This window comes from Suncus etruscus, chromosome 20, assembly GCF_024139225.1.
Source record: "Suncus etruscus isolate mSunEtr1 chromosome 20, mSunEtr1.pri.cur, whole genome shotgun sequence".
Taxonomy (NCBI): domain Eukaryota; kingdom Metazoa; phylum Chordata; class Mammalia; order Eulipotyphla; family Soricidae; genus Suncus; species Suncus etruscus.
The window spans coordinates 14373682-14397388 of NC_064867.1; the positions used below are offsets into that span (position 1 = coordinate 14373682).

General features: G+C 35.6%; 1 non-coding gene across 1 annotated transcript; it reads right to left on the reverse strand.

Moving 5' to 3' along the window:
* Positions 1–22977: 22977 nt before the first annotated feature.
* On the reverse strand, positions 22978–23081 carry LOC125998507 (small nucleolar RNA U13). The gene has a single exon (XR_007492058.1). It is a non-coding gene; the product is annotated as a small nucleolar RNA U13 (small nucleolar RNA).
* Between the last annotated feature and the right edge of the window lie 626 nt (positions 23082–23707).

Genomic DNA, 23707 nt, shown 5'->3' on the forward strand with positions numbered 1-23707 from the left:
TCTATTATAAATTGTACTATATTTCAACTTTAATTATAGTTTAGCATTGTGTCACTCTTTCCTAGATAGGAGTCTTGAAAAAAAGTTATTAAAATACTACATATATATTTTTTATTTTATTTTTGATTTGGGGGCAACATTCAGTGGTGCTCAGGGGCTAGTCCTGTCTTTTCACTCTGAAATTGCTCCTGTCAGGCTCAGGGGACCATTTAGGATGCCTGAGATCAAACCTGAGTTCATCCAGGGTTGGCTGCATGCAAGGCAGGTTCCTTACAGCTGTGCTATCACTTCAGCCCTGCTACAATATAAATATATATCTAATACAATATAAAATATATTTAAATGCAAAAATTTTAATAATCAGTATAGTCTTGAAGATTGAGCAAAACATTATCATTATACTGTCAGGAGAAAAACAGATTTGTTGCTTAGAGGCAATGCCCCATGTTCAGGTTTATTCCAGGTTTTGTACTCAAAGATCAGTGCTTCACAGATTGTATACTCTGTGGGGATAAATGAAAGTCTAAGTTAGGAGAAACTTCAGTATGCTTTTTTTAATAAAAAATAATTTCTATACAAATGATTCTAGTTATGATATCATAATAGCATTTTGAAATGAGTGAAGAATAAGAATAGTTAATGCTTCAAAGTGCTTCACGTTCATATTTCAATTTTCTTCCACAAAATTTACCAATTATTTTCACTAAAAGTCTATCAAATTCTATTCATTTACCTCGAGAATGTCTTCTAAAAATAAAGAAATAAATAATCAAGAAACACTTTGGGCTATTATAAGCATTGAACTAATAATGGAACATTAGTTAAAAATGTGTTATTTTGGTCACTGTTTTTTAATCCTTTACTGATTAATATGCTGCTAGTGAAGGTTTTTATGAAAAACATTTTGAAAATAATTAAAATGAATATACTATAGTATGCCAATTATATATTGATAACAAGGTTATGGATTGTATAAACACATGTTTATATAAACACAAAAAGTATAAACATTCATTTGTCTACTATTTATATTTGGTAAGCAATAGTTTAGATATCTTTGTAGATAAACACAATAAGGACTTTATTATCATCTTCTTTAGCATTAATAGTTTATTCTACTGGATAATTTTGAAATAATCAATTTAATAACAATCATATTGAAATGCAATCAAGTTGACATAGGTAGTATCTACTTCCCCCACTGAGGTTTATTTTTTTTAATGTTTTTTCTCAATAGCTCACTTAAAGTAGAATGAGATAGGAATATGACTCCCAACTCTTATTATAGAATATCACGTTCAACTCTTCTCTCAGCTAAAGAGTAAAAATATAACTTACAAGATAATATATATGATGCCAAAACTGAGTTCAATTTTTACAGATACATTCCTAAGCTTTTAAAGCTCCAGGCTTTAATATGGAACAAAATTATACAATAAATTATTTTCCAAAATCACAAGTTCTTTTCTTAATACAAGATTAAAATGGTTAGTCAAAAAGTGTATCATTAATCCTCTAAAATTCCAAGTAAATTGAAAGCAGATCATCTTTTTAAGTGTTACTATATATCCAAACAGAAAAATCAACTATAGTTGAGATAGTTCAAAAGTTTGGTTCAGAGTAGTGTAAGATTGCAAATCAGTTTAGCAATATAGTGACCATTTCAGCCCAATTATTTGCCCTAAAAGTTAAAGCTAACAAGACCAGTTTTCCTAAAACAACCCAGAAATATCTGCATTTTAGAATCTTGGAAATGTGTTAAGTGGAGATAGCATAGTCATTGAATAGAGGTAACATGGTTATTGAATGTAACTCAATATTGCAGATATTAAATCCCAGTAATCAATCACTAGTGCCAAATAGGAAAATACTTTGTTCACACATTTATGTTAAAATATTTATTTATGTTTGAAAAATGCCTCTCTTTTAAACTTTCTTTAATGAAACCTTTGGTCATGTTATTTGTGGCATGATATTAGTGCTAATTAGACTAAGAATGAGACCAAAGAACAAATGATCACAATGGGATGTTGATGTTGGGCTTCTCATATATTGAAGGAATATATACTTTTCTCTACCTGAAGAAATTAAAAACAGGCATTTCAAAACACGTGGCATAATCACAACAATTAAATATATCAATAATGCTGGTAATAGATGAAATTCAGTTGAAAAACAAGATATTCAGAGAACAAGTGTTGAATCTACTTGAAAATCAAATAGGATATAAAGGTATAAATTCATCTGGATAAATATGATACTAGAGAAAAATGTAAATTAAAAATAAATTTTAAAGCTTTAAATCAGCAGAAAAAGTTTGTTTTCTTTGCTGAAAGAAATTTCTACTGAAAACAGAAGATAGTCTGATTAACTACACAGCTCATAAAAATGAGATAGACTGGTAGTCTTCTACAATGCTGCCTGACAAATAGAAGAGAAATATTCATGCTAGCCAATAATATATATATATTCCTAAAATTTCTGGCTCCTACCAGTTTTCAGACTAAAGTAGTTTAAAATCCTTTGCCCCTCTTGTGGCCAAAGCGGTGGTGCAAGTGGTAAGGCATCTGCCTTGTCCAAGTAGCCTAGGATGAACTGGGGTTCAATCCCCCAGCATTCCATATGGTCCCCAAGCCAGTAGCGATTTCTGAGCTCCTATCCAAGAGTAATCCCTGAGCGTTACCTGGTGTGGCAACCAAACCAAAAAACAAACAAAAAACCAAAAAATTCTTTTGCCTTTCAATAGTGCATCCTAATCAAATAGGTACCTTGTAATTCTGTGCCAAACCTTTCCTAAACAATATCAGCATCAGCTGATGGTCATTTATAGGGATGCAGAAAAAAAAGTAATCCAACCATTTTAAGGCATGATATATGGCTTTCTTAAACTTTATTAATCCTCAGAGACCTTCAATACCAGTTAAAAGGGTAGGTGAATCTTTAGTAGTAAAGAAAAATTTTACTAAAGTTACCCATCAGAATGACATGGACACATTTTAAGATTAGTCACTACTCCTAGAAAAGAAAGTTTATGTAGCAATGAAAATGATTAATATTGTATCTCTGATTTAATTACAATAGGAATTATACATGTATACATATAATCTATTATAATAGGAATATTCAAATGTAAGCAATATAGCAATTCTGCTTAAGGATTACAGAGATTAGTGCCACCATCAAAGACCTAAGTAACGAGAAGGTGTTGGTTGATATTTACTTAATTCATTGATAAAAACCCTCAAAATAGGCCTTGTCCTTTGTATCATAATGCTACCAATATTTTATGTAGTTGATACATAATTAACTATAAAATAAGGGTATCTGAATAGCTATTATTCTCTATACTTTAAAAATAAAAGTTTGCCATATGTTAAATGTTTGGGTCTTTTTGTTGTTGATTTTTTGGGGGGACCCACCTCAGCAGCAATCAGGCTGAGGTGGCACTCCTGGCACTGTGCTCAAATCACTCCTTGCAGCCACAGGAGATCATATGAGATGCCGGGATTTGAACCAAAGTCTGTCCTGGGTCAGCCACTTGCAAGGCAAACCTATTGATGTGCTATCTCTCCGGCCCCATATGTTAAATTTATAAAACACCCCATATTTAAAAAGGAAACTAAGAAAGGTCAGAGCTATTAGAAAACAACAACAACAATGAAAAATCCAGGTTGGAAAAAAGGAAATTAAACTATTCTCATTTGCAGATGGTATAATAATATCAACAGAAAACCCTGAGGGCACCATTAAAAAGATATTAGAAACAATTAATGAGTTACAGCAAAGTGGCTGGTTACAAAATCAACATACAAAAATCTGTTGCATTTTGTATGCAAAAAATGTATGAAAATAAGAAATTTAGAAAAGAGCCTCGTTTATTATTCACACAAAATAGTTAAATACTGGGATAAATTTGCCAAAGTAGATGAAAGATCTATATAATAAAATCTGCAGCACAGTGTTAAACAGAAAAGTACATTAAGATAGGGTAAACCACTTACATAAATGTATGGAAGAATTTATATGGTCAAAATGTTTTTTTCCCCCTGGGGCCAGAGTGATGGCGCAGCAGTATGGCATTTGTCTTGCATGTGCCTGACCCAGGACAGACCTCATTTCGATATCTGGCATCCCATGTGGTCCCCCAAGCCAGAAGCAATTTTTGAACACATAGCCAGGAGTAACCCATGAGTGTCACTGGGTGTGGCCGAAAAACCAAAAAGAAAAGTTTCTTTTCAGTATATATATAAAGTAATCCAAATAAAAATTCTATTGAAATCCAAATAAAAAGCCTATATACTAAGGAAATAAAAAATTAAGATATATATGGAATCATAAAATACATAAAATGTCTCAAAGCTATAGCAATATAAAGAAAATAATGAAAAGCTGTGGCAACTGATTCAAACTATATTAAAAAGAGACAATAAGTAAAACTTTATTAAAATAAAACTGTAAAGCTCCAAAATAAATAAATCTTTATTTTCATTCCTTTCTGATAAATGATCTATGACAAAACACTAGCAAAGGGGCATTATTTTAAACAAGTGGTATTGAGAAAAGTAAACAGCACATACAAAATAATGATGCTGCATTTTCTAACAACCCCAAAACTTTAAAAATGGTTTAGATAAAAGACCTAGATGTGAGACCCAAAATTCAAAAGAATAGTAACATAACATAACATAAATAAAGAATTCCTTGATATTTGTGTTTGAGATGCTTTGGGGAAATCATTTCCATCAGTAAAAAAATTTGTGTTTTCTACAGAGCATGAAAACTGGCAAAGCTTTGCAAAAGCCGGCTCCCTCTGTGTGACACCAGGCAGGGAAAATCTGCGAAAGAACACCGGCCCAGTGGGGCCCAACTGTGAAAAACTGTGAGTGTGACCTGTCTATGTCTGTCTACTGTCCTCTTGCATGAAACTCTTGCGAGTGGGGCAAAAAGAGGCTCCAGTGGAGCACGGCCCCTCCGCTTCGCTACGCGGCCATGCACGCTTTCTAAGGAAAGAACTCCATTGCAACAAGAAGGAAAAATCACACTAAGAACGGCACTATACCACAGAAGCAACATTTCTCTCTGGACTGTCTTCTCTGTTGCATGCTCGGGCCTAAGATTTGACCCAGTGTGAGGCTTCATCCACGGAGGACTCCCCTCACTTAGAGGCAAGTCAGCCCATCCAGAAAGGGAAGAGGCAGAGGAGTGTGCTGCCTGCATCATATAGACAATGAATACCACCACAACACGTAGAAAAACCCACAATACAAGTGTGACAATGGGGAAACAACGCAGGCCAGCATCAGACATAGAGAATGAAGATGACAATTCTGAGGACCAGATAATGACCAACTAACTAATCAACCGCTCAGATAAGGACTTTAGACTAGCAATATGGAAGATGCTCAACGAACTCCAAGAAACCATGGATCGAGTTGAACAGAACACTAATAAGAACCAAGAAAATATGAAGACAGAAATCACAAAACTCCAAACTGAAATAACATGTCAACTAACAGGACTGAAAAAGTCAGTAAACGAGTGAATGACAAAATGGATAAGCTCTGGGATAGGGTATCAGAAGCTGAGAATAGACTTGGTGCTGTGGAAGATGAGATACATAACAATTCCATACAGCAGGAGAGATTGGACAAAAAACTTAAAGCAAATGAGCAGACAATGGAAAAATTAGTCAAAGAATGGGAACAGATGAAAATAGAAGTCTATGATAAGATCAACAGAAACAACTTAAGAATCATTGGAGTCCCAGAGATCCAGGAAGAAAATTTCCAGGAAGAATCAACGGTCAAGAACATCATTAAAGAGAAACTTCCAGAGCTAAAGAATATATGTGATCAAATCCTGCATGCACGAAGAGTACCAACCAAAAGAGACCCCAGAAAAACCACCCCAAGACACATCCTAGTCACAATGACAAATCCCACAGATAGAGACAGATTCTGAAAACAGCAAGATCAAAAGGGGAAATCACGTTAAAACAAGCTTCCCTGAGATTTACAGCAGACCTGTCACCAGAAACACTCAATTCCAGAAAGTAGTGGTGGGATATTGTGACAAGACTGAATGAAATGAATGCTTCACCCAGAATAATATACCCAGCAAAACTCACTTTCTGGTTTGACGGAAGAATACATGGTTTCACAGACAAAAAACAGCTCAGAAACTTCACAGACACAAAACCAGTCTTAAGAGAAAAAATGAAAGACATAATCTAAGACAAGACTACCCAAAAGATACACCAAATTTTGAAATAAAGATGGCGTTAAATCCCAGGACAATTCTTTCTCTCAACGTCAATGGACTAAATGCACCAGTTAAGAGACACATAGTGGCTAAATGAATCAAAAAACTCAATCCAACCTTCTGCTGCCTACAAGAAACACACCTGAATAGTCAGAACAAACATAGACTCAAAATAAAAGGCTGGAGAAAAATTATCCAAGCAAACAACACCCATAAAAAAGCTGGAGTGGCCATACTAATATCAGATAATGCAAACTTTATACTCAGGAAGGTTGTAAGGGACAAAGATAGACATTTTATATTAATCAAGGGGTACGTAGAGCAGGAAGAATTCACTCTCCTAAACATATATGCACCGAATGAGGGGCCAGCAAAATATTTAATACAACTGTTGACAAATCTGAAAAATAATATCAACAACAACACAATAATTGTGGGGGACCTTAACACGGCTTTGTCAACACTGGATAGGTCAACCAGACTGAAACCCAACAAGAATATATTAGACCTGAGGAGAGAAATGGAAGAAAGAGGCCTAGTGGATAAATATAGGACACTCCATCCCCAGAAACCTGGATACACATTCTTCTCCAATGTACATGGGACATTCTCCAGGATATACTACATGCTGGCACATAAAACATACCTCCATAATATCAAGAAGATAGAAATTTTGCAGACTACCTTCGCTGACCACAAGGCTCTGAAATTATTTTTGAACTCCAAAGGGACTCAGAAGAAACACTTTAACACCTGGAAGTTAAACAGCCTCATGCTCAATAACCAGTGGGTCCGAGATGAAATCAAGGAGGAAATCAAAAGGTTCCTGGAAACAAATGACAATAAAGACACAAAATCACAAACTATCAGAACTTATGGGACACAGAAAAAGCAGTACTGAGAGGAAAATTTATAGCTTTGCAAGCACACATCAGGAAGGAAGAAGGAGCTTACCTGAGTAGCTTAATGACACAGCTAATAGAACTAGAAAATGCTCAACAAAAGGACCCAAGAATAGGAAGACAGAAGGAAATAACAAAGCTGAGAGCAGAAATCAACGAAGTGGAAACTCAAAAAACAATCCGAAAGATCAACGAAAGCAGAAGTTGGTTCTTTGAAAAAATAAACAAGATTGATAGACCACTGGCAAACCTAACAAAGAAAGAGAGAGAGAGAAACTTGATAACTCGTATCAGGAATGAAAAAGGAGAGATCACTACTGATATGACAGAGATTCAAAGGGTATTCAGAAACTACTTTGAAAAACTCTATGCCACTAAAAATGAGAACCTGGAAGAAATGGATACATTCTTGGACTCTTATAATCTTCCACGGTTGAAGGAAGAGGATGTAGCATATCTAAACACCCCCATCACCATTGATGAAATTAAAACAGTAATCAAATGTCTGCCGAAAAACTAAAGCCCAGGTCCAGATGGATTCACTAATGAATTCTATCAAACTTTCCAAGAGGAACTACTGCCAATCTTGGCAAGACTCTTTCATGAAATTGAACAAACAGAAACACTTCCAAATAGCTTTTATGAAGCCAACATCACCTTGATACCTAAACCAGACAGAGACGCTACCAAAAAAGAAAATTACAGACCAATATCACTGATGAATGCAGATGCAAAGATCCTCAACAAAATCCTGGCAAATAGGATTCAATGCCTCGTTAAAAAGATCATCCACTACGATCAAGTAGGTTTCATCCCAGGAATGCAAGGCTGGTTTAACATCCGTAAGCCTATCAACATAATACAAAACATCAATAACAAGAAAAATAAAAACCACATAATCATATCAATAGATGCAGAGAAAGCATTTGATAAGGTCCAACACCCATTCTTGATCAAAACTCTCATCAAGATGGGAATGGAGGGAACCTTTCTCAATCTAGTTAAGGCCATCTACCACCAGCCAGTGGCAAATATTATCCTCAGTGGAGAAAAACTGATAGCCTTCCCTCTAAATTCTGGCAGAAGACAAGGCTGTCCTCTCTCACCACTCCTATTCAACATAGCACTGGAAGTACTTGCTATAGCGATTAGGCAAGAAAAAGATATCAAGGGAATCCAGATAGGAAAGGAAGAAGTCAAGCTCTCACTGTTTGCAGATGACATGATGCTCTACTTAGAAAACCCTAAAGGCTCTACCAAAAAGCTAGAAACAATAGACTCATATAGCAAGGTGGCAGGCTACAAAATTAACACACAAAAATCAATGGCCTATCTATACACCAATAGTAATAAGGATGAAATGGACATTAAGAAAACAACCCCATTCACAATAGTGCCACACAAACTCAAATATCTTGGAATCAACTTGACTAAATATGTGAAGGACCTATACAAAGAAAACTATAAAACTCTGCTCCAAGAAATAAGAGAGGACACACGGAAATGGAAACGCATACCCTGCTCATGGATTGGCAGAATTAACATCATCAAAATGGCAATACTCCCCAAGGCATTATACAGATTTAATGGGATCCCTCTAAAGATACCCATGACATTCTTCAAAGAAGTGGATCAGGCACTTTTGAAATTTATTTGGAACAATAAACACCCTCGAATAGCTAAAGCAATCATTGCGAAAAAGAATATGGGAGGAATTACTTTCCCCAACTTTAAACTGTACTACAAAGCAACAGTTATCAAAACAGCATGGTATTGGAATAAGGATAGGTCCTCAGATCAGTGGAATAGGCTTGAATACTCAGAAAATGTTCCCCAGACATACAAACACCTAATTTTTGATAAAGGAGCAGGAAATCCTAAATGGAGCAGGGAAAGCCTCTTCAACAAGTGGTGTTGGCACAATTGGATAGCCACTTGCAAAAAAATTGAACTTAGACCCCAGCTAACATCATGTATGAAGGTAAAATCCAAATGGATTAAAGACCTCGATATCAGCCCCAAAACCATAAGATATATAGAACAGCACATAGGCAAAACACTCCAGGACATTACAGGCATCTTCAAGGAGGAAACTGCCCTCTCCAAGCAAGTGAAAGCAGAGATTAACAGATGGGAATATATTAAGCTGAGAAGCTTCTGCACCTCAAATGAAATAGTGCCCAGGATACAAGAGCCACCCACTGAGTGGGAGAAACTATTCACCCAATACCCATCATATAAGGGGCTAATCTCCAAAATATTCAAGGCACTGACAGAACTTTACAAGAAAAAAACATCTAACCCCATCAAAAAATGGGGAGAAGAAATGAACAGACACTTTGACAAAGAAGAAATACACATGGCCAAAAGACACATGAAAAAATGTTCCACATCACTAATCATCAGGGAGATGCAAATCAAAACAACGATGAGATACCACCTCACACCCCAGAGAATGGCACACATCACAAAGAATGAGAATCAACAGTGTTGGCGGGGATGTGGAGAGAAAGGAACTCTTATCCACTGCTGGTGGGAATGCCGTCTAGTTCAACCTTTATGGAAAGCAATATGGAGATTCCTCCAAAAACTGGAAATCAAGCACCCATAAGATCCAGCTATACCACTCCTAGGAATATACCCTAGGAATACAAGAATACAATACAAAAACCCCTTCCTTACACCTATATTCATTGCAGCTCTATTTACCATAGCAAGACTCTGGAAACAACCAAGATGCCCTTAAACAAATGAATGGCTAAAGAAACTGTGGTACATATACACAATGGAATATTATGCAGCTGTCAGGAGAGATGAAGTCATGAAATTTTCCTATACATGGATGTACACGGAATCTATTATGCTGAGTGAAATATGTCAGAGAGAGAGAAAAAAACGCAGAATGGTCTCACTCATCTATGGGTTTTAAGAAAAATGAAAGACACCCTTGTAATAATAATTTTCAGACACATAAGAGAAAAGAGCTGGAAGTTCCAGCTCACCTCAGGAAGCTCACCACAAAGAGTGATGAGTTTAGTTAGGGAAATAACTACATTTTGAACTGTCCTAATAATGAGAATGTATGAGGAAAATGGAGAGCCTGTCTAGAGTACAGGCGGGGGTCGGGTGGGGTGAAGGGAGACTTGGGACATTGGTGATGGGAATGTTGCACTGGTGATGGGTGGTTTTCTTTACATGACTGAAACCCAAACACAATCATGTATGTAATTAAGGTGTTTAAATAAATTTAAAAAAAAGAACCACAAATGGTCAAAGTCATCAGAATTGAAAAAAAAAATTTGTGTTTTGCAAGTGGCTGACCAGTTGTCCCAACATCACTTGTTGAAGAGGCTTTTCTTGCTCCATTTTTCATTTCTTTCTCCTTTTTCAAAGACTGTATTGGGTACCCAATATAAACAGAGTATTCTCTGAATACTCAAATCTATTCCATTGATCTGAGGGGTCTGTTATTATTCCAGTATTATGCTGTTTTTATAATTATGGCTTTGTATTACAATTTAAATTTGGGGAAAGAGATGCCTTCCTTCTTTTTTCTCAGGATTGCTTTAGCTATTCTTGGGTGTTTATTGTTCCAAATGAATTTCAGGAGTATTTGATCAACTTTTATGAACAATGTTATGGGTATCAGAGGAATTGCATTAAATATGTAAAATGCTTTAGGTATTATTGTCATTTTAATTATGTTAATCCTCCCAATACATGAGCAGGTTACATGTCTCCATTTCCTTATGTCCTCTTGTATTTCTTGAAGCAATGTTTTGACACCAAGGTATTAAAATTTCTGTGGTGCTATTGAGAATGGGATTGTTTTTAATGTCTATTTCTTCTTTATCATTTATGTATAAGAAGGCCATTATTTTTTGTGAAATAATTTTGTAGCCTCCCACTTTACTGTATGAATCTATTGTTTCTAGGTGATTTTTGGTAGTCTTTTGAATTCTCTAAGTATGGTATCCTATAATCTGCAAACAGTGAGAGCTTGACTTCTTTCTTTCCAATGTAAATGTCCTTGATTTTTTATCTTGCCTAAATGTTATGGCAAATACTTCCAGTGCTTTAGTAAATAGGAGAGGTGAGAGGGGGCAGCCTTGCCTTGTGCCAGACCTTAGGGAAAAGACTATCAGTTTTCTCTCTTGAATATAACATTTGCCATGGACTTGTCATAAATGGTATTTACTAAGTTGAGAAAAATTCCTTCCATTCCCATCTTGTGAGAGTTTTTTTCATGAATGGGTATTGGACCTTATCAAGTACTTTCTCTGCATCTATTGATATGACTATATGTTTATAATTTTTATTTTGTTGATGTGGTTTATTACTTTGATTGATTTGTTTATGTAGAACCTTTCTTGCAGCTCCAGAATGAATATAGTACATCTATTCAATGAATACTATGCAGCTGTTAGAAAAATGAAGTCACAAAATTTTCCTATATATAGATAGATATGTAGACTATAATATTGAGTGAAATAAGTCAGAAGCAGAGAGATAGACACAGAATAGTCTCACTCATATGTGGTATTTAATAAAAATTAAAGACAGTATAATAGTAATACCCAAAGACAATAGAGATGAGTACCAGAAAGACCAGTTCATAATATGAAGCTTATCACAAAGACTGATAAGTGCAGTTAGAGAAATAACTACACTAACAACTACTATGACAATAATAGAGCTAGAGATACAATTTCTGTCTTGATGACCAGCAGGGGATGTGGGAGGAGGTGAATGGGGAACAATGGTGGCTGGAAAGTTGCACTGGTGAAGGGGAGTGTGAATTTAATAGCTGAAATGCAATTCTGAACAAGTTTGTAACCATGCTGCTTAAATAAATAAATTATATAAAAAAGGACTAGAGCTTCCACATCAATGCCACCTTTGAGTATTCAAAGAATATAAAGGAAAACACAAAAAGTTATATCTACCCAAATGCTTAATGCAGAACTATTGCAACTGCTAAAATACAATAGCAATTAAAATACATATTTGTAGATGATTGAGTAAAGAAGACATGATGCATTTGTACAAATGAATACCTGTTTAGTTATAAAAAGGAATGATGCCACCAAAATGTCAGTATAGAAACATAAAAAAAATCAAAAAGACAAAACAAGGAACATTTATAATAGAACTAAGTTTATGTAAGAATATGGTTCTAAGGTTAACATTTCTAAGAGAGAGAACACAACAAAGAATGGCAGAGGTATAAATTAAGCAATGTTCTTGACAGATAAATAAATACATATGGACTTATTGTAATAGACATTGTACTATTTTGAAAAACATTTTACATATTTTAGCCAAAGTTTTCTCATTTAAAAATTTGAAAGCGATACTAGCACCTGCTTTGTTTTATTTCTTTTATTATTTTGGTTGGAAAGCACATATTGTGGTACTCAGGGATTACTCCAGACTCTTCTCAGGCATATCTCCTGGCTTTGTTTGTGCTTAGCATAACTCCTGATGAGACTCAGCAGATATTATACGTTATCAAAGATCTTATAAAAATAAAAATTTGGTGAACTGCATGCAAGATAAATGCGTTACACACTGAAGTATCTCTCTGGCATGGTTAGTTTCGGTAAAAGAACGCTTTTGAGTATAATTTTAGAAAAGAAACTAAAATGTGAACGTTAGCCAATTTTTAATTCTGAGTAATATACATAAAAGGTGGAAAAATCAAATCAAACCATAGTGTACTAATCTGTTAAACAACAGAGCAAAATCATACATGTTTTCTTTAATATAACAGGAGGGCTGTGGGGAAAAGAAAATCAAGTAAGAAAATAGCTTCTGCAGATGAGAAAAATAAATAAGCTCAAGGCTATGCATATAAAACATAGAGCGATGCTATTTGCTCTTGCTTGATACTGAATAGGTGAAAATGTACATTTGTTTACAATACATCACTGTGGAAAAATCTGGGAAGAATGTCTAATTTAAGATTAAGATTATACTAAATAATGTTAAATGTTTTCACCTGGACAATAACTTTTAGCTTTCTGCAGCTTATTGCAAGTAAATGAGATAACAATATAATTATGAACTATACAATGAAGTGGTATTTATTATAGATTCTATTTAATTTGGATGTTTTACTTGGAGGGGTTTTCTGGGCTTCTTTCAATTTCTATTTTTTTTCTTTCTCTTCTCAGTGGACTAGTTTTCTTCAGCAATCTTTACTTAAATTTTGAAAAATTCTAGAGCTATTATACCTGATAATTTGATATTCTTCATTTTAGAAAGGAGACACACTTGCAAAGACAGTAATTGGTGAGGAAAATCACTAATTAGTAAAAGCCTTAAAATGGACAATGTTGGCCATCTCGCTGCCCTAACCTAGGCAACCCTGGGACACTGTGAGAGAGGGGAACAGGGACTAGAGGGCCGGGAGGAAGCACGCTGGAGTCACCATCTCTCCACCTGAGCTAGGCGGCTCTGGAGACCCTGAGTGTGGAACCAGGGAACAGACAGGAACCACACTTTCAGGTCTGGGAATGCCCTGCCCCTTCCCGCTGAACCCGCAAAATGCTCAGACTTGCCTAACATACCATGTAGGTTTAGTCAGACTAGACCCAACGTCCAATTACCTCAGATAATACACATTATAAAACATTATAGCAAAACATTGAACCAGCTAGTAATATGCCTATCACACTTAGACAAGCCTCCTGGATAGGAAAAATAAACTCTAAATCAATTATATCCTCAAGCACCTCTAATACTCTCAGTACAGCAGACCACTTTATTAAACAACCTGAAAACTAAACATTTAAAATGACCAAATGCAAAGAAATATGAGAAAATTAAGGAATAAGCTAGCAGCTGAGGAAATGGAGAGAAACCATATCAAGTTGTTAAGTTCACCAAAACGCATGTGCCCAATAGATGAGAACTTAAAAGCAACAATGAATGTCTTAGCAATGGAAATCAAGAAATCATGAGCCTCTGAAATTAAGAAATCTATAGATTAACAATTCAACCAGCCAAAGAAGAACTTTTACAGAAAATAAAAAAATGCATACAACTGGAACTAAGGGAAATAAAAAGCATGTTAGCAAACCATAATAGCAGAATCACACAGAAGAACACATGGAGGAACTTGAAGAAAAACAACAAAACCTCAATGATGAAGTCAATAAGAAAGCAGAAGACAAAACAGTGGAGGAAAAAGTTAGATACCTAATGAACAAAGATAAAAGAAATAACCTATGAATAGTAGAAATACAAGAAAGTGGGGGGAAAGGGGGAAAGGAGAAGAACAAGTAGTGAGAAATAATAGCAGAGAATTTTCCCACCCTCTGGGAAGAAAAACCTGTTGAAATCCAGGAGGCAAAAAAGAGTCCCTAATAAAATAGACCCTAAAAGACCAATACCAAGACATATGGTGATCCATATGAACACCTGAAGGATCTGGAAAAACAGCAGCAAAGGAACCCAAACAAAGTCAGAAAAAAATAAGTAATAAAAACCAGAGCAGAAATAAACAACATAGAAACAAAGAAAACAATACAAAAAATCAATGAGACCAGGAGTTGGTTGTTTGAAAGAACAAACAAGGTAGACAAACCACTGACAAGACTCACCCTCCAAAAAAGGGAAAACACCCAAGTAAATAGGATCACAAATGAAAGGGGAGAAATTACTACAGAACCTCAAGAAATCCAAACCATTATGAGGGAGTATTATGAAAAACTGTACTCAGGCTAGAGAACACTGAAGAAACCGACAGATTTCTGGAAAAATATCATCTTCCAAGACTTGATAAGGAGGATGTAGAAAGCCTAAACAATAAATCAAATCTAATGAAACCAAGATAGTAATTAAGAAACTCCCCAAGAACAAAAGTCTAGGTCCAGATGGTTTTACAGGTGAATTTTATCAAACATTCCAAGAAAAATTACAACTGATCCTCAGACTCTTCCAAACATTGAAAAGATAGGAATCCTTTCTAACTCCTTCTATGAAGCAAATATCACACTCATTCCCAAAGACTGCAAAGACCCCACTAAGAAAGAAAACTACAGACCAATCTAATGAACATAGAAGCAAAAATCCTCAACAAACTCTTAGCAAACCGAATCCAACAATACATCAAAAAGACTAACAATATGACCAAGTGAGTTTTATACCAGGGATACAAGGATGGTTCAATATACACAAATCAATCAACATTATACATCACATCAACAAGAAGAAAGGCAAAAACCACATGATTATATCAATCAATGCAGAGAAGGCATTTAAGAAAATCCAACACCCATTCATGATGAAAACACTCAGCAAAGCACTCATTTAGAAGGAGCCTTTCTCAAGAATAAGCCAACATTATCCTTAATGGTGAAAAACTGAAAACATTCCCACTAAGGTCAGGAATTAGGCAAGGCTTACCACTGCCTCCACTCTTATTCAACATAGTTTTAGAAGTACTAGCAATAGCAATCAGACAAGAGAAGGAAATCCATGGAATTCAGATAAGGAAAGATGATGTCAAACAGAGAAAGAGGAAGTCAAACTATCTCTTTTTGCAGATATATGATGATATACATAGAAACTGCTAAAGAGTCCACAGGAACACTCTTAGAAAAAATAAGCCAATACAGCAAAGTGGCTGGCTACAAAATCAATACATTCCTTTATACAAATAATGAAGTAGAGGAGAAAGACATTAAGGAGTCGATCCCATTTAAAATAGTATCTAAAAATATCAAGTACCTAGGAATCAACCTGAAAAGAGAAGTGAAAAAGAACATTCCCTGCTCATGGGTAGGAAGTATCAACATAATCAAAATGACTATATTACCTAAAATTACTATATAGATTTAATGCAATCTCTATCCAAATTTAAATATAATTTTTAAGGAATTAGAACAATCAATTATAAAATTCATCTGGAACCAAAAAAGAACTAGATTAGCCAAATCATGCCCCATAAATGTTGCAATATCACCCACATGCTCGAAATTCCTGGAACATCAGCTGCATATGCAGCTGTACAACTCCATTTTTTTAACTACTGTCATTCCAAAAAGAAAACACCAAATTAGATGTCAATGTGAATTCAAACCCAACTAATGTTCAGAAACCAAACAAATTACATAAAGATCAACTTCAATATAGTTTTGGAAACCTTATGGTAATGGATTAATAACCTCATTGTGAGATACAATAATTTCACAGATTTAATTTTTTTATTTTTATATTTTTTGATTTATGGGCCACATCCAGTGATGCTCAGGGGTTACCCCTGGCTATGTGCTCAGAAATCGCTCCTGTCTTGCGGGACCATATGGGATGCAGGGGGATCAAACCGCGGTCTGTCCTAGGCTAACACATGCAAGGCAGATACCCTATCGCTTGCACCACCGCTCCAGCCCCCAAAATTTTAATTTTTATGTCTTTTTCTTTAAATAATTCCATTAACACTTACATGTAAACAAGCAAGAAGAATAAAATATAATATTAAAAATTTTAAGCAGAAATTAATTATGAGTTATTCAATATTACTTTGAAAGAACTTAAACAGAACTTCTATTGTGCCTCCAATGTGGTTAAAAAATGGGGGTGATAATTAATTGAATTTCATTTCTCCCTCTGTCATAGTGAAGATATAAAGGTCAAATTTTCTCCATATTTAGAATTCACTGTTTAGTCAGCAATCCTGTCCTTAATTTACTTGTGATGTATATTGTCTTTTGTAGGACAATGAGGAACAAAAGAAATAATTTGACTTGTTTCTCAGTTTCTAAACTTTCATAGTTTAAAACTCTAAGTAAAGCCTAGTTCACAGAAGAGTTCTCATTATTTTTGTCAAGTTTTGAAGAAAATGATATATTATCATGCCTCCAAAAATATGTCAGTGAGAAAAATTCTGTGTACTTAAAATAATTGAATGATAAAATTTTATAACCTAATAACTATGTACTGAATTGAATTTTGGAGTTAAAGGGAACATGGGACTTGTAATTCTGGTTATGGTAAAGTAGTTCAGCCATTTAACATTTTTCAAGCAATAAGAAGTGTTGAAAATTAAAACGGTTAGAAAAAAGGGATAAATTTGAAAACATTCAGAGAATGAGGTAACCAAGACAAGATTCAAAAAAAAAAATCCACAGCAAGATGGCCTGTTATTTTATGATATGCTTTTCTCACTCATCACTGGCCAATATTCAGTAAGAAATCTGTAGAGCAAAAAATATTGGAAGCATGGTAAAAATTTTAGTATATATTATCAAATACAGTAAAATATTTTAGCATAGAATTATTAGGAGGAGAAAAGAGAGATAACATTATTTCAAGTAACATTAAGTACATATTTTCTCAAACTGTTAAGAGATTACATTACAAATTTTTAACCACTTTAATACTCAGGAATGTAAAAATTTTTAAAAAGAACTAAGAAGTCATGATAAAAAGTGCAAAACCAGAAGTTATTAAAAAACAAAGTGTAGAATTTGACCCAGTGGTATAACAAATGTCTTGCAAGCTTTAGACCTTAGTCCAATTCTCAGTGTGCAACACACACACACACACACACACACACACACACACACACACACAGAAACCACATAATCATTCAGAAAATAGAGAAAAGTTGCCATAGTTGAAAGACACATATACCTAAAAAAATGTTACTAAGATAGTTTCCTGACTTTCTACTGAAATTATGATCACTATAAGGAGAAATCTTTTTTGTTTGGTTTGATTTTTTGTTTCTTTTCTTTCTTTTCCTAAAATGACAATGTTGTTGATATCATCAAAAGGTTGGTGGGGAACTGGAGATATAATACAGCAAGCAAGGCATTTGCCTTGCATGCTGCTGACATGGGTTAATCCTGGCACTCCTTGGGTTTTGCCATGAGTGAATCTCAAGCACAGAGCAAGGAATAAGTCCTAAACATAAGCAGGTATGGGAAAAAAACTAACATAGAAAATAATAACTAATCTTGAATTGATCTTTATTATAAGAACCAAACACATAAATATCCAGATAAATAATTTCATGAGTCGAAAATTTTGCAAGATGGACATAGATAACAGAGTTATCAACAAAGGTATTAGTTAATTAGATATTCACAAAGATATTACATGTTTACCTAATAATGTTTCAGCACAATGTTTTAGAATCATATTTATTGAACCCTAAAACATACATTAAATGACATTAGTGAAAAATAAATTAGTGTAGGATAAATAACTTGGTAAAACTATATTCTCTAGTCATGGCAAAACTGGCATTATAATTCATCTGTTATTGGCAAAAAAGCATTTATTATTTAGCTTCTAACACACATCTCTGTGTAGTAATTGAAGATAAACTATAAACATCTCAAATCTGCTTCAGCAAAGAATGTAATTTCCACATTTAAAAGTGTTGGGGCCGGAGAGATAGCATGAAGGTAAGGCGTTTGCCTTGCATACAGAGGGTCGGTGGTTTGAATCCCCGCATCCCATATGGTCCCCAGAGCCTGCCAGGAGAGATTTCTGAGCATAGAGCCAGGAGTAACCCCTGAGTGCGGCCGGGTGTGACTCAAAAACTAAAACAAAACAAAAAAAAAGTGGAGAGAACATGTATTAGTAATACTTTTATTCAAATGGTCCAACCCAATATCCTAAGACTATTAATTAAAAAAATAAACGGATAAACCAAGATGGCAGCTCGGGGTACCACATGAGATACCATTCCTAGTTGGCACTACGAGATGGTCCGAGAAAACTCTTTAACATACACTTTTTTTCAAGGTTATACCTTCTTTTAGGAATCGAAGCACGTGGCCAGTCAGACCACCGAAGCAGTACCCGTGACATACGGACTTAAACTACAGACTATACTCATCGAACACACTCAAGCAAACCCACATTCCCTTGCTATTCTCTCCTCTCTTCTCACTACTTTCTCTTTTTTATCATTTCTTCTCCACTCTTCTCTCTACTTTTTTTTCCCTCTTTCCCCTTCCTTTCCAATGTATTTTCTCGTTTCTCCCTTCCTACCCCTACCATATACCTTCCCCTTTCCCCCCTTTGGAAATCCAAATACCCCCTCATCCCTCATTCCCATCCATACTTCCCACTGTATTAACACTCTTCACCCTCAGTCCTTAATCTATTAGGCATCAAGATTGACCTCCTACCCCAATGAACCAGTACCCAGTACCCAAACGAAGAGACACCCAGTCAAACCCACACTTCGTCTCCTGCAAGAAAAGGCAACTAACTCCCCTGCGGACCCATGCTGCGCGGCCCTCCCTACCATCTCCCCCTAAGGAGGACTGTTACTTGAAACCGGACTTAGCTCCAAAAGTAGACCCAATACAAGAATTTTCCCAAGACCTCCCTGCCGCAAATCTTTCACCAACCTGAAGGAGGTCAGGGGGTGTGATGGAAAGGTACCTGGAAACCCACACACTACAAGAAAAACCCAAAAGACAACGGGAAAACCTATACTCCCAACATAAACATAAGACCTGTATTACACCTCCTCTTTACCTGCCTTTCCCTAAATATAAGGTAGTCTTTTGCACCTCTTTGGTCCTTTAAATACTCCGTTAATTCATTTTTTTACTTTCTTGTCCACATATACATATGTGAGCACATACATTTTTAATCCTATTTTTTTCTAATCTTTTTTGGGTATGTGACCTGTTTTTTTTTTCTCTCTGTCCACCCCCAAAGGCACCAGCAATATAACGTAGCACCATTTCTCTCTGCAAAGGCACACTAAAAAAAGGGGAAAGCTTTCACAAAAAAAAAAAAAAAAAAGAGCGTTTATCTACTAGAGATAGAAACTCAGAGTTGTTTACAATACAGGGATAACTCCTACCTTGAAAATATGTCATGTGGCATCAACCTAGACCTCAGGAGATTAGATCCCATCCATCCAACCTTGATCCCTGGATCCCTGTCACAGAAATGGCACAGACCTTCACAACAGCTGCAGGTAACAAACCCCATCCGGAACAACCTTATTACTGCTGGAACACCAACGAGTGCCAGTTCTAATACGATATCCTGACACCGAGGAAAAGGGGAACAACTTGATTTAAGAGCAGGTTATCCTGCCCTACCAGCCACCGATAAGACAAAATCAGAAGATTTGTCACCCACTGGTAGGTCCAGAAGCCAAAAATGCGATTTACAGAGGACTGGCTGCTAGAACCATGACCAGACTGTATATATCTTGGGTCCAATAAAAAAGCCCTAGCCTAGGGTTTGAGCTACGACCTGCACAACAACCATGATCCCCAGTTCCAAAGGTCTGGCAGAGACAACTGTAACGGAATGGGGCTTCTGGGAACGCAAGGAAAGGCTCTAACCTAGGTGCCATCCCAGGGCTAGTGCCAAGACCAAGACCACCAACCACAGAAGATGGACTGAAGTGACACAGAGGGAACAGAACTTCTACAACCACAAAGACTGACTTCATCATAAGTCCCACCCCTGTAACTGTGCAGATACTGAGATCTCTAGATACAGAGGTCTCACTATAACACCCAGGATGGAGCAGAAGCCTCCCAAACTCCACAAATGCACCACCGGGAGATAAAGGATCATGAACAGAGTCTATAGTTGATCCCATGACAATATACTCCAAGGGCGGAGAAATCCCAGATATCTTAGGCCATGTGAATACCTTTTTGAATGACCCCAATATTTACTGTGCCTGGGCAGGAGGGAAAAAAAAAACCACATTGTTTATTTTTCATATATTACGTTTTATCCTCATGTACTACTATTATTATTTTTATTTACCTATCTATTTTTGGTCGATTTCTTTGTTTTAGTGTGGTTATTGAAGTTATTGCCCCCCACTTATCTTTTTTTCTCCTTTTTTTTTTCTTTTTCTCTTTTTTTTCTTCTTTTCAGATTTCTGGGTGGCACCCGGCAGTGCTCAGGGATTATGCCTAGCTCCGGGCTCAGAGATTGCCCCTGGCAGGCATGAGGGACCTTTTGGGGTGCAGAGATTCGAGCCGATGACTTCCTACATGAAAGGCAGACGCCTTGCCTCCATCTGATCTCTCAGGCCCCTTCTTTTCCCTCTTCATGGTCTCTGCCATGATGCCTTTCTCAAGACCACGACATTTTTTTTGTTTGTTTGTTTTGTTCTGTTTTTGGGGTGCTTAGCGTTATGGTTGGAACTCTTAATAGATATTTGACACTTCATTTCGTAGGGGTGGACTGCTTCACCTTTTTTTCTCCTTCGTCTCTCAAACCGATGGCAAGAGCCTCTAAAAGAACTCTACTTATTCCTGGCGTATTAGACTTTTACCCCAGTTTATTATTTTTCTCCTCTTCAAACAAAACCACATAACTTGAACTAGCTAGTCCTGCCCCCCAATTAGAGGGGGAAATAAAGGAGGCATCAGGACCAAACAGGTGTAAGACTACGAAGTAATAGGATAGGTACAGAGGGGACCACATATTCTAGTAGCACTGGGGGTGAGGGAAGAGGATATGGAAGGTAGGACAAAAAGGAGGAGTAGGGAAGACAAACCGGTGATGGGAATCCCCCCTGATTTTATGTAAATATGTACCTAAAATATTATTGTCAACAATATGTAAGCCACTATGATCAAAATAAAAATTATGTTAAAAAAATAAACAACTAAGAATCAGAAAGAAGACATTAAAATTTTATTTACAAAAAAGCCAGAAGAAACTGAAAACTATTTTAATTTTTGTTTTGTTTTGTTTTGTTTTGTTTTGGTTTTTGGGCCACACCCGGCGGTGCTCAGAAGTTACTCCTGGCTGTCTGCTCAGAAATAGCTCCTGGCAGGCACGGGGGACCATATGGGACACCGGGATTCGAACCAACCACCTTTGGTTCTGAATCGGCTGCTTGCAAGACAAATGCCGCTGTGCTATCTCTCCGGGCCCTTCATTTTTAAAGAAATTTAACAATATATTTAGATTGAATATTAATATTTAAGATCTATTAGATTAATATTTTTCAAAAACTTATATAAAATGAGAATGTTAAAACTATGCCATTTAAGATTATTTAACTGTGAAAAAGTAAAAAAAATATCTTAAATATATCAAATTCTTATAAATAAACTTTTAAATGTGCAAAAATATATACCATAAAATTGTAAGATAATATTGAGAAAACTTTTAGAAGTATTTTAAAATGAAAGAGTATATGTCAGTAATTTTATTAATATAAAGGAATAAATAAAACTCATTATTTTAAGGTACTATATCTCTAGTCTATATAAAAATAAGATTCCAATTAATATAAGCATACTTGTTCTTTTTTAATAGATTCTAAATGAACTTATATAATGCAAAATGATAGCAAAGTCAATCTTAAATAAAACAAAGCCAAAGAACTCCTATAACTTACTGTAAAGGATAATTTTAAAATATATTTACTGATAAATTATATTACAGGAATTAATAAAATAGAAAAATGTAACACTTAAATAAATTAAAATTCAAACTAAAGTTTGAACCCTACTTCACATACCATGCAAAAAACAATTTAGACAGTTTATAAGTGTATGTGTTAACAATAAAACAGTAAAGCTTCTGCAGAGAGCAAATGTAATGATGGAAGAAGCAAAGGATTCTTTTCTTAGTCTTTGGGGTGGGGAACAAGCGGCGGCGCTAAGAAGTTACTCCTGGCTCTGTGCTCATAAATCGCTCCTGGCAGGCTTAGGTGACCATATGGGATGCCAAGGATCAAGCAGAAGGGAAGGGGACCGAACCCGGGTCAGTCCCGAGTTGGCTGAATGCAAGGCAAATAAATGCCCATTTGACCCCATGAAACAAATATTTCTTTTTTTTTTTTTAATGTCAGAAGGGTCATGTGCCGACGTGGTAACAAGATTGAAGGGAGGCACATATCACACAGGCGTATGAAAACCTGATCATCATGCGTATGAAGCAGAAAAGAATCAAAACAAAGATTTCTTTAGCAGTACATAAAACTTTAAAGATCACAAAAATCATTAATTAAATATAAAAGGGCTTATCTTCATTAAAGAGACATTAAGAAAGTGATGAAACAATTTTCAGAATGAGAAAAAATATTACAATGCAAATATTTAATAATATTATATCCAGAATATATGAAAAATTCCTTTCAGCTGAGAAAATATATATTAAATACAGAATAATATAATATATTCATATATATGAATATGATATATTTTCAAATATATGTAATATTTATAAAAATTATAAAATATGTATTAGATTTCTTTCAACTAAGGAAAATATATTAAAAATAGCTTTTAACTTGGTAAAAATTTGCGGCAGGGAGGTCTTGGAAGAGTTCTTGCATTGGGGATACTTTTGGACCTAGACCTGGTTTCAAGGAACAGTCCGCGTTAGGGGGAGTTGGTAGGGAGGGCCTCGCAGCATGAGTCCACAGGGGAGTTGGCTGTCTTTTCTTGCAGGAGACGAAGTGTGGGTTTATCTGGGTGTCCCATCGCCTGGGTGCTGGGTACTGGTTCGTTGGGTAGGAGGTCGATCTTGATGCCTAATAGAATAAGGACTGAGGGTGAAGAGTTTTAATATGG